The 12,178-nt window shown below is 39.5% G+C and overlaps 1 protein-coding gene across 2 annotated transcripts in view; it reads left to right on the top strand.

The window, feature by feature from the left end:
- The window catches only part of LOC126189554 (uncharacterized), a 55,592-nt gene that overhangs the window by 3,127 nt on the left and 40,287 nt on the right, over positions 1–12,178 (top strand). For both annotated transcript variants that reach the window (XM_049930951.1, XM_049930952.1), the window contains exon 2: positions 6,243–6,320. The gene's annotated coding sequence lies outside the window, so the exon portion shown is untranslated. The remainder of the gene's footprint in view (positions 1–6,242; positions 6,321–12,178) is intronic.

A 12,178-nucleotide genomic window follows, 5' to 3' on the forward strand; every position in this document is an offset into this window, starting at 1 on the left:
GGGAGCATACCATCAGGTCTCTTAACATAAAAGGAAGGCAAGAGAGGTTTGAAATGAAGTGTAGTATATCCAAAAGATAATGTTGAATGCCCACATTTAATCTTGGAAGAACTGTATTACATAATAAACAAAATTCCACTTGACTATTTTGTTCGTGTTACGTACATGTATCAAAGACTGATTATGAAAAATGCCGGAAAAGGAGGGGGGAGGGGAAGGAGGATGTGGGAGAGAAGAGAAGGCACATTGTAACTCCTACTACCAGAGGATTGTAAAAAAATTCCTGTTATGTGAAGCACACAAAGTCATACAGTGTGTGTGCAGAGATGTGAATGTACAACAAAGGAAATGTCAATGTTCTTATATTTGCCAGATAGCCATTTTAAATCTTGCTGTGATCTTCACAGAAAAAATAACTTTCGTGGGAAGAGGGCTCTTGAAGGAGAGGACCATAGGTAAAGCTTCTGAGAGCCTTATACTGTCAGAAAATTTATGCTTTCTGAACCTAGGGAAGGCACACATTTCAGTAGCAGTGTAGGCTCATTCTCAGCATGTGACCTCTTGTTACAGTTGGCTGCCATCACAGAAAGTACTGATTGAGATGTAGCTCATTTTACTTGTAAATTATTATTTTCCCTCCAGGTTACACCTATCTGCATTAGGGAAGAGTCCAATTACACCCACTGCTTTGACCCATTATGTCATCAATATGGCAGAAATGCCTACTTCCAACATATACAAAATGGCAACTATGTCATCACTACATACACAAGGCAACAAATGCAGACAAAAATAAAAAGTCACAAGAACATCTCACTCCAACATTAAAATGAAACTAACAGGGCAACTGTGGGAAATAGGGAGTTTTGGGCAGGGACAAGCTAAGTATATAACAATACAAAACAGTGCACCATCCAAAACAAATATTATCAAAAAAAATCTCAACTTACGACAAAATGCCACAGTCACAAAACCAACAGGAATTGTACACTTCACTCGACCTATAGCACAAATGAAGTCAACAGTACCGAAAAACTAATCTCTGCAATTCCAAAAAGTGGAATCTGGCATTTCCATTTATCTGTATAGCTCAAATGAAGCCCTCGATACCAAAAGCCAACACCTACATCTCCAAAAAATGGAATCGAACATTTCTCTTGGCCTATATAGCTCAAATGCAGCTCTCAGTACCAAAAACCAAAACCTGGAACTCCGAAAAGTAGAATCGGACCTATCCCTTGACCTATATAACCCACATGCAGATTTTGATACCTAAAAAAAACGAACTTCAGACACCCACATAACTTACACAATACCACCAAAACCAAAACCCCAACAACTCAAAAACCCTAATTCACTAGCACAACCAAAATATAATAAATATAAAACAGACAAAACATCACCGTGCGAGGTGGCGCAGTGGTTAGCACACTGGACTTGCATTCGGGAGGACGAGGGTTCAATCCCACGTCCAGCCATCCTGATTTAGGTTTTCCGTGATGTCCCTAAGTTGCTCCAGGCAAATGCCGGGATGGTTCCTTTGAAAGGGCACAGCCGACTTCCTTCCCTAATCCGATGAGACCGATGACCTTGCTATCTGGTCTCCTTCCCTGAACAACCCAACAGACAAAACATCACAAATCAGAATTACTATAGAATAAAAACAAAACAAAATCACTGAGGTTGGCTATACACACACACACACACACACACACACACACACACACACTAAAAAAAAATCTATGAAAACACGCACAACCTCCCACTCCATAGTCCAAACGCAGCCCACCCAGTTCCAATCCAGTCCCCCACCCCCACCAAGGGGGGAAAAAAAAAATCAATCAACGCTGTACAATAAAAAAGAAACCAGACTGGTCCTTTCCAAAATAACCTCTAAACACCACCCCACCCTCACCCATTACCTGGCCCATTAAACCCACAAACAATAACCAAAATCTCATTCTTCCCTACCTCCCCCCCCCCCTCCCCCACACAACCCCAACCCCCTCAATTCACCACCCTCGGCCTATACATCACCACAACCCTTAAAAATTCAACAAACATAGAAGTTCTCGGGGACACACTTCCTCCAGCAATACTCGTCTAAATGAGATTGCAGGTTGGAAGAGCACCTCTTCCCCCCCCCCCCCCCCCCCCCCATAACAGATTTAATTGTCCCCCATAATCCCCTATGGTATTAGTGCAAGCTCCAGTGTTATAATCTTTCAACTGAATGCTGTGGTTAACAAATAAGTGTCCATAACCCCTCTTCTCCAAACCCCTGTATGAAAAAAATGCATAACACGATAGTACTCTACTCCTCAGTAGATTTCTCAATGAACCCCACTAGTTCCCCCTTACTACAACTCCGCAAAGCCCTAAAAGCACAATCAGCATACCAAACCATGTAATGACAGTCTCTCACACCCACAAACCAACCCAAGAAACCCCCCTCCCCTGCCACCTGTCTTCCTCGTAACCAAACCGCGACTTGTCAATTTCGACAACCAACCCTGGCCCACCTGACCTTCCCCTTTACTTCATACTCTGAATACACCTCACAACAAAAAGAAAAACAATTTTCAACAGCTCTAACACTCATACCAATCTCAGGTGCACTAAACCTTAAGGAGGACCTATAACAAAAGTAAGTCACCCATAGCAACACGTAACAAAAAGCTGGTAAACTTATCAGTCATATCCATCCCAAACAAGAAAAACAACAAAAAATAGTAAATTTCATTCTGCAAGACAAACACCAGACTGATCAGACCTAACGAAAACATGTAACTCCATAAGTTATTTTACATTGACAATGATATCATTAGTGATAAAGTGATGTTGGTGAGGAGAAAACTTAGAAAGAGATTGCATTATGCAAACAATCTAACAGCCATAACCTTCTACAATGCCTAACGAAAAAAAGTGAAGCACCCAGAAGGGGAGGAAGAACTAAAACAAAATTTCACAGGGTGGGAGATGGTATGTAATGTTATTTCAGTGATTACAAAACTGAGTCAAATTTAGAAATAACTTGGCAATATGAGCCCACTTATCAGCATTACATTGCACCCCATTTGGTCTGAATGCACTCATTTTAATGGGAAGGATGTCACAAACCTGTCGTATCCTCTTGTGAGGCAAGCTGGTCCATAACTGTTGTATCTGGTCCTAAGTTGCCATCCAAGCTGGTCCCATGTGGGCTTTTGTTTTCCACCTTCCTGGTGAAATCAGCATGTAGGAGCACAATAAGTTATTACAATGCACTTTGTGTCAGACAGCAGATGCGCCACCACCTCATTCTCCACCTTCTCGACGACTGACGATGTCCACGACCATTGTGAACTTGAGTGGGAGCAAAATTAAGTTTCCCTCTCTAGAACTACTATAGGGATGTCAATGCTGATCCCACGAAGAAGGTGGAGAACAAGGGACAGGATGCTTCTCAAGGACTCAGATTTCTTAGAGGGGGTCAACAAAGATGGGATGTGATTATAACCCATTGTCAGCAACAACAAGGCTCCTACATATCTGCTGGCAAAATACCTGACAAGTAGTAAGCCCCTTATATGCCTGCATCACACTTGCTATAAAATGCCTCAACAGCTTCAGGCTTGAAGGATTGAGAATGTCCCAGTTAGCTTGGATCATTTTGTTATTCACCATGATGCCTCTACAAGAGCCACTAGAACTCATTGGTCAGAAATTTGATGGGAAGATCGCTCTCTTTTTTCAGGAATGTCCTGAAATCCACATATTTTCTGTTTCATGGAGAATACTAGGAACAAATTGAGGGAGTCACAATGGACACACGAGTAGTGAGTTTAAAACTCTCATGTAGCCATCCTGATTTAGGTTTTTTGTGGTTCTGCTACAGCATTAAAGGTGAAGGTTCTGCTACAGCATTAAAGGTGAATGCTTTGATAGGCCCCTCAAAAAGGATACTGCTGATTTTTTTCACCATCCTCCTCCTGCCTGAGTTGTAACTAATGACTCTGTTACCATGGGACACAAAACAATACTGACCCTTCTCTGGTGCTAGTCTCTGGGGCACAGAAGGAAGACTGCAGTCCTTCACCGCTGTCCATATATTGCCTCTGTTGGACTCTTCCCATTGGTCAAGCATTTTACAAAGGATGCCCAACAAAATCACAAATGCCTCTTGTAGTAAATGTGCTATCTGTGCCTTGATTACTGAGATAAGTTATTCAGCTGCACTGTTTCTGAGGGAATGTATGGAGCTAAGGGGATATGATGAATGACATTCACTGTGCAAAAATAGCTGCATGTAAAAATCTGCAATTGCACAATGTAGGAGAAATCTGAAAGGAATCCAACACAATATTTTTTGCCAGATGTGTTGTTACTGGTGTAACAGAGTGTGAAATATACTGTGATTTTGTTTCAATGGGGCACCAACTTTTGACAAGGGTAAAATGAGAAATGAAGTGAGGCCTCAAATGCAGAACTTCATGTTTATTGTGTGTGCCATTTAAGACGTGCCCATTGACAGATACAGCAAAGAACAGCTTGAATGGAAGAGTACACTTTCTCTACAAATAGTGTCACCAGTTTATATTGATTGTTAGATTTTGAATTTTAAGGACTGTCAAGTTTATTGTTGCATTAAGCATTTGGCTCCTAATTTAGTCACTTCAGTGTTCAGTGTCAATCAAGAGGCCAGGAAACACCTTCCCCCACACCTCCAAGACCACATATTTTTTGCTCCTTAACAGTAATAATACCTGATGCACTATTTGAAGCTCAAATTACTTGAAAAGTGTACATGATGGACAAAACAAGAAAAATACTCTTCTTCGTCAAACCTTCATAACTGCAGTTTACATAGTGTTATTGCTCAACCAGACAATGTTAGCAGCCTGTGCATTGCATACAGAATGACTAGTATTAACTTTGATATTGTGACATATATATGTGCACACCGTCCATCCAAAAAGTTCTGAGACATACAAGTGATGTCAGGAGAGTAGCTATGGTGGCACCTTGAACTAACTACTGTAAGCAACAGATATACATTTGACCAGTCAATTGTCAACAGGCAGTGTTAAGTAATGGACAAGCAGCCATAGTGGGTCAATGTTGTTGTCACAAATCACAATGAAACAATGAGCAGCCATTCAATTTCACATTTTCTATGTAAATTGCTATAGAGACATTTGAGTCCAAGAAAAAGGCTTATGGTGAGAATTATTTGAGCCATGAATGAGTGTTTTATGTGGTGTAAACATTTTGAAGAAAGAAAAATATTGCTCGAGGACAAACGAGAGGTTAGGCCGTCCCATCTCTAGTTCATTTGTCAGAAACACTAAGAAAATTCCCGATCATTTGTAAACCAACTATCGTCTCTTATGCTGAGCTATCACTGAAAAATTGAACATTGCTAAATCTAGTGTTCAAGATATTCTCTAGAGTGCTCTGAAGGAGAGAAAAATTTGTGCAAAGTTTGTCCCATACACCTTGACTCCCAAATAAAGGTGGACACATGCTGCGACTTGATTGAGATGAAAAATGTGGACATTTGTTTTCTGGAAAGATCATCATGGGTGACAAGACTTATCAGTATGAGTGTACTACAAAATGACAAAATGTGGAATAGGTCTCTGATGGTTTGCCAAGGCCCTAAAAAAGTGCAAATGACAAAGCCGAAAGTGAAGACAATGTGCTTCCTATTTTCGGTGATCATGGCATTTTCCACAGGAAATTTGTTTCCAGTGGCACCAATGTAAATTGTCAGTATTATTTGTGTGTTCTGTATCAGTTTGCCAGAGGATTCAGAGTGTTTGCCTGCAACAATGGAAGAAAAGGGATTTCATCTAGCTGCATGACAATACACCCCCTCACTCACATGTTGCAGTTTAGTGCAGTTTCTAGTGGAAACACACATACCAGTTCTCAAACACACACCACATTCACCCAATTTGGTTTTGAGTGGCTTTTTATTCCCAAAAATAAAATTCGCATAAAGGGTCAACACTTCGATGACATAAATGACATTTGAGTCAAACAGAGACTATGAAAGTTTCATGGTTGTAATGATGTGCTGTACATTTTACTCACATGGGAGAGGGGCTATGTAGAACATCTGAAGCTTTAAAATCACCGTATTAAGATTTATTTTTTTTTTTATTACTCCAGTCTCTAGACTTTTTGGATTGACAGGGTATGGCAGTGAAAAAATTCCCTTATAATCTCACAATAAAATTTCCCTTCTAATGTTACAGGTTCTGTGCCACATGCAAGTGGAATCGAGCATTGTTATTTCCAAGAGTATCTTTTAATTCTGGTGTTGCATGTGACTGGTAAGTGATTATTTTTTGTGGTCTTAGTAGACTTGCAATGTATATTTGGCTATTATTCAGTATTCATCCTGGTCAGCTGCTTTTTATCCTATGTGGCTGAATACTGAATATCTGGATACTATGTGGCCAAATACTTAAGTAAGATGTTTTTTGAAATCAGATAATTGGTAAAATGGGGTAAAATGAAAATACTGATTTATTTTATAGTAGTAATAATAATAATAATAATAATAATATAATTATAATAATGTATTTTTCTTTTAATTATTTATGTAGTCATAGGTACATAATTAGCATCTATTATAAAAATTAACAAATAACTAAGTCTTAAATAAATTAAATTCATGTATTCTGTGCACACAGTTTTTAAAAATAATAAATTAATAGATGTCTGAGCATTTAATTAAAATTTAGGATTGGAAGTTATGGTGCAGAAAGATAGATTTTCTGTATTTTTTGTCAATAGTTTACTCCTTTTCTTCTTGCTGACATTCCCAGCTTCGGAGAAAAGAGCCTCTGAATAAACATTGCTTCCTAGTGCTGGCAAATTTTTGCTGCAACATTTAGCAAGTGGGGAAATTTAGCTTTTCTTGCTTGCCACCATGTGTGTGGATCATCATGGCTTGATAAGTTCTTAATACATCAATAAAGGCGTGTTTCAGTTGATGTCCTAGTATGAGCTGTGTTTGTTCTGCAACCACCTCTTTGAAGCAATCCATAGAAGATGAGTTAAAACTCTGGCTTAGACTCTGGTCTTTGGTTCTCCTCATTTTGGCCCGAATAGGGGATGAATTCACACTACTGTTGCTGGTTGTCTCACAGTTCATATTTAGGCTATCGATCAAAATATACTGTCATACTTTTTTTCTCTTTGCAGTTGACTGGTGAAAACATTTGTTTTAAAGCATGGGTCTAAAGCAGTAGCCACCACATAATTTTTACTTATTGTGAGGTCTTCAGATTGTTGATGCAACCGTTGTTGTATGACAAGCCTCAGATAGCTTAATTTGGATGTTAGATCTAATGTGCTCATTCTGTCACAATATCACATTAATGTAACAACATACGGAATAATTTCACATATGCAAGTGTACCTGGAACTTGTAATTTTTGTTATTCTCTCAAGTGGTTGTAATAATTTCATAAGGTGCTCTATAAGCTCCCATTGTGCAGCAGTAAGATTAGTGACATCACAGCCTGTAAGATAGAGTGAAATGGCCTGTGGTGTTTTTTTTTCTTCTTTTTTTTCCCCGATTATACTTGCAAGCATATAATAGGTGGAATTATACTGCATACTGACACCAATTCATGCTGAGGGAGATCCAAATCTTCTTGGATAGAATGCAGTTTTTCCTGTACAATGCCGCAGTGATTAAAATGAGTTACAATCCTCCTACCTGTTGCTACGATTTGAGTCCTATTTCACCGAGTCCTCAGACAGTAGTTAACAACTAATTGAAGAGTATGAATGAAACGAAGCACTGAGGCCAACTCTGCATTACTAACAGCCTTTACTATGTTTTGTCCATTATTGTGAATAACATGAATTTTCAACAGCTGGATGTACCATAAACTTGCAATTTCCTGTAAACTAATTGCTATGTTTTCTGCTGTGTGTTCTCTCTTACAATGCTTGATGTGCTCAATACTACATGTTTGACATTGAGTTCACAATCAATAAAAGACACAATAAAACTTAAAAAAAACTGTTTTGATTATGCAAGCATGTCCACATGTCCTGGAAGTATAATTAGTCTCTGAAAGCAATCTTTTCATTATTTCAACCACCTTATACACACATCAAAAAAAGTTTTGCATCACCCTGTTCCCAGAACTCCTGAAGATAGACTGTGGATATTGTATCACAGACACAGTCCCTTTGACTGTTCAGAGATGTCACTAAATCCACCCAAAGATGTAAACAACCATGCATGAGGAGCGCCTATTAGATGGAGGGGGTCCGACAGCTGATCAATTCCAGTCATTCCACCAGGAAAGAGGTACACGGCTCGTGTTGTCTGTAGTTCAACCATGTCTAGACAGTCAATACCGTGGTTCGATCACGTCTGCATTGTTTCTTTGTGCCAGGAAGAACTCTCAACAAGAGAAGTGTCCAGGCGTCTCGGAGTGAACCAAAGTGATGTTGTTTGGACATGGAGGAGATACAGAGAGACAGGAACTGTCGATGACATGCCTCACTCAGGCCGCCCAAGGACTACTACTGCAGTGGATGACCGCTGCTACCTATGGATTATGGCTTGGAGGAACCCTGACAGCAATGCCACCATGTAGAATAATGATTTTTTGCAGCCACAGGACGTCATGTTATGGCTCAAACTGTGTGCAATAGGCTGCATGATGCGCAACTTCACTCCTGATGTCCATGACAAGGTCCATCTTTGCCACCACAACACCATGCAGCGTGGTACAGATGGGCCTAAAAACATGCCAAATGGACCGTTCAGGATTGGCATCACGTTATCTTCACCAATAAGTGTCGCATTTGCCTTCAACCAGACAATCGTCGGAAAAGTGGTTGGAGGTAACCCGGTCCGGCTGAATGCCTTAGACACACGGTATTGCTCAACTAGAGTGGCCAGCATGTTCTCCAGAGATGAACCCAATCGAACATGCCTGGGATAGATTGAAAAGGGCTGTTTATGGACAATGTGACCCACCAACCACTCTGAGGGATCTACACCAAATCGCCATTGAGGACTGGGACAATCTGGATCAACAGAGCGTTGATGAACTTGTGGATAGTATGCCACAATGAATACAGGCATGCATCAATGCAAGGGGACATACTACCAGGTATTACGAGATACCTTTGTGTACAGCAATCTGGACCACCATCTCTGAAGGTCCCGCAGTATGGTGGTACAACATGCAATGTATGGTTCTCATGAACAATGAAAACTGCAGAAATTCTGTTTATGTTGATCTGTATTCCAATTTTCCGTACAGGTTTCGGAATCGAGGTGACGCAAACCTTTTCTTGATGTGTGTATTTCTGGAATTATTTTGTCTGAAAAGTAAAGGTGGCTTGGTGTTTTATACTATGGCAAAGTGCTACTAGGGGCAGGTGTACTGCAAAATTGCGAAAAAAATTCGAATTGTTTTATTGCATAATTTATTAGACTGATTCTTTAAGAATAACATCACAAAGTTTCATAATCGAATTTTGGCTAGAAATATGTTTTAAAAAAGGTTGTTTGGGCGTCTGTACCTGCCATGCCCCCTCTTTCTATGCTGTGATCCACACCTTCTTTATGCTAGAAAAATTTTTTTCTGGTTAATTTTTCATTCACACTATCAAAATGAACTGCAGATAAGTGTAGAAGGCTGTGAGAAAGATTATTTTGTTCCTTTGTTCGTAGTTTTTTTAATAGTATGTGCTACAAACTTATTTCAGTTTTTAGTTTTGCATATATCAATCTGGTTTGCTCAAAGTGGGCCGTAACAGTGAACACTTACTCAAAAAAGTGAGGAAACATCAAATTTCACATGGAAAAAGTACAGGAAATTTAAATGACAGTGCTACAGATGGTGCTCCTAAATTTGAAGAACAATTTTCGACAAAATCACCAAGTTCATCAAAGAAGAAAACTAGTGATGTAATTTTTCCAGACGATTTTTCCAGTAGATTTAGGATAATTGACTTAGAAATACTTGCCCATATGATTAATGTTTCATGTGGAAGTGATAACTGTGAGTCATAGAGCCTTAGACTGTATGATGCCAGTGACAGAATTGGAATTGTAAGTAATATGTATATTTTGTGTAAAGTTTCTAAATATGATGTTCAGTTCATGACTTCTGCTCTCCATGGGAACATGTACGAGGCGAATACAAGATTGTGTTACGCCGTGAGATGCTTAGGTGTAGGCAGGTAAGGCACAAGTTTGTTTTCTTCCTTGATGAACATGCCTGCACCAGTAACTAGATTCAGTGATTAAAACAGAACACTCCTTAGTGCTCTTGAAGTTGAGTGCAAGGAGGACATGAAAGCAGCTGTTGAGGAAGCTGTAGATGTTAACAGTGAAGGGGGAACAGGACAATTTGTAGTGAAGACAGATCTGTGTGTCTCTTGTGATGGAACCTGGGTGAAGAGGGGCCATACATCACTTCATGGTGTATCATCTGTCATTAGTGTGGATACAGGAAAAATCTTACTGAGCGAGGCGGCACAGTGGTTAGCACACTGGACTCGCATTCGGGAGGACAATGGATCAAACATCTGGCCATCTCGATCTAGATTTTTCGTGATTTTCCTAAATTGCTTCAGATAAATGCCAAGATGGTTCCTTTGAAAGGACACAGCAGACTTCCTTCCCAAATTCGATGGGACCGATGACCTCGCTGTTTGGTCCCTCACCCAAACCAACCATTCAGCAAAAATCTTAGACTTCCAATTAATGAGTGAATATTGCTCTCAGTGTGACCCAAGAAAGAACAGTGATGGCAGTGAAGAAGAAAGGTGGCAGCAGGAACACAAGAAAGTGTGAAGCAAGAATTACCAGGGGTTAAGTGGTGGGACAGAAGCAGCTGGGATGAAACTAATATTCCAAAGTTCATTTGAACAATTTAGTGTGAGGTATCTAGGTGATGGAGATACCATTGCTTTTAAGACTGTTTCAGAGAGCAATCCTTATGGCTCACAATATAAAAATTAAAAACCTGTAATGTGTTTAAAACAAAAATTGCGTAGAATATCAAGCATTATGCTGTACTTAATAGTCTTAAATGTTACTATTTTTGTCTTAAGTGTTACTATTTTTGTGCATTTTCAACTTCTCGCGGCGTAATGAATAGTCCATTAAATTTTGAGCACGCAGCCGCGCAAATAAAATTTCCTCCACTGATATTTTGGCCACATATCATCCGGCCATCCTCAGAGCTGAGTCACAAGACTGACGACAAGATGCCAAGCATGGCCTTACGTGCTCCACCGCGTCAGTACTGTGCATGCGGGTCACAGATGCTGGTCGGTGGCAAAGAAATACACTTACATATGCGCCGCCTGTGGTGAATGCATACAGACATTTGATTCGCCTACTGAAGTATGATCGGCGGCGGTGACACCATGACGACTTCTCTGCAGTTGAATTACCCCAAGAGCCGGATTCCATGCTTTGTCCAAATTAAAACCATTATTTCTATTTATTAAATTATTAGCTATCTAATCTGATACATACCCACCGTGGTGGAGCATATAAGGCCGCGCTTGGCATCTTGTCGTCAGTCTTATGACTCACTCTGAGGATGGCCAGACGATATGCGTCTGAAATATCAGTGGACGAAATTTTATTTGTGCGACTGCATGCCTGAAATTTAATGGACTATTACTATTTTAGCTGTAATATTTTTGTAGCTGTGTGTGCCTTTAAGTACAAGAAAGCATTTTGCTCTAAGTCTGTCCTTAATCAGTCTTCTAATACCATCCCTTTCTACTATATTTACTGCCTCATTGTCATCATTTTGGCAATTAAGATATGGTATTATTTAGACTTCAGATCATTAATATCCTATGGTTACGCATTTCAGAGCATTCTTCAAGACTCAATTACTTTTTTGCTGTCTCTATAATTTCTTGCCCTTTAGGAAGCGTGTAGGCTGTAACTTATGATGTTCATAACTGTGTTTATTTTCCAAATGAGTTGTCATTCCTGATGTAGTCACCTTCTTTCCAATGGCACCATGAGAAATTTTTGTTTTGCATAATTTACACACAATGTTTTTTGGGTTATTTTCATTGTCCTTAAGTATGTCCATGTAGGCGATTTTTTTTTTATTTTTTTATTTTATTATTATTATTATTATTATTATTATTATTTTAGAAGTCGTAATCAATTATT

The sequence above is a fragment of the Schistocerca cancellata genome, chromosome 1, assembly GCF_023864275.1.
Source record: "Schistocerca cancellata isolate TAMUIC-IGC-003103 chromosome 1, iqSchCanc2.1, whole genome shotgun sequence".
Classification (NCBI taxonomy): domain Eukaryota; kingdom Metazoa; phylum Arthropoda; class Insecta; order Orthoptera; family Acrididae; genus Schistocerca; species Schistocerca cancellata.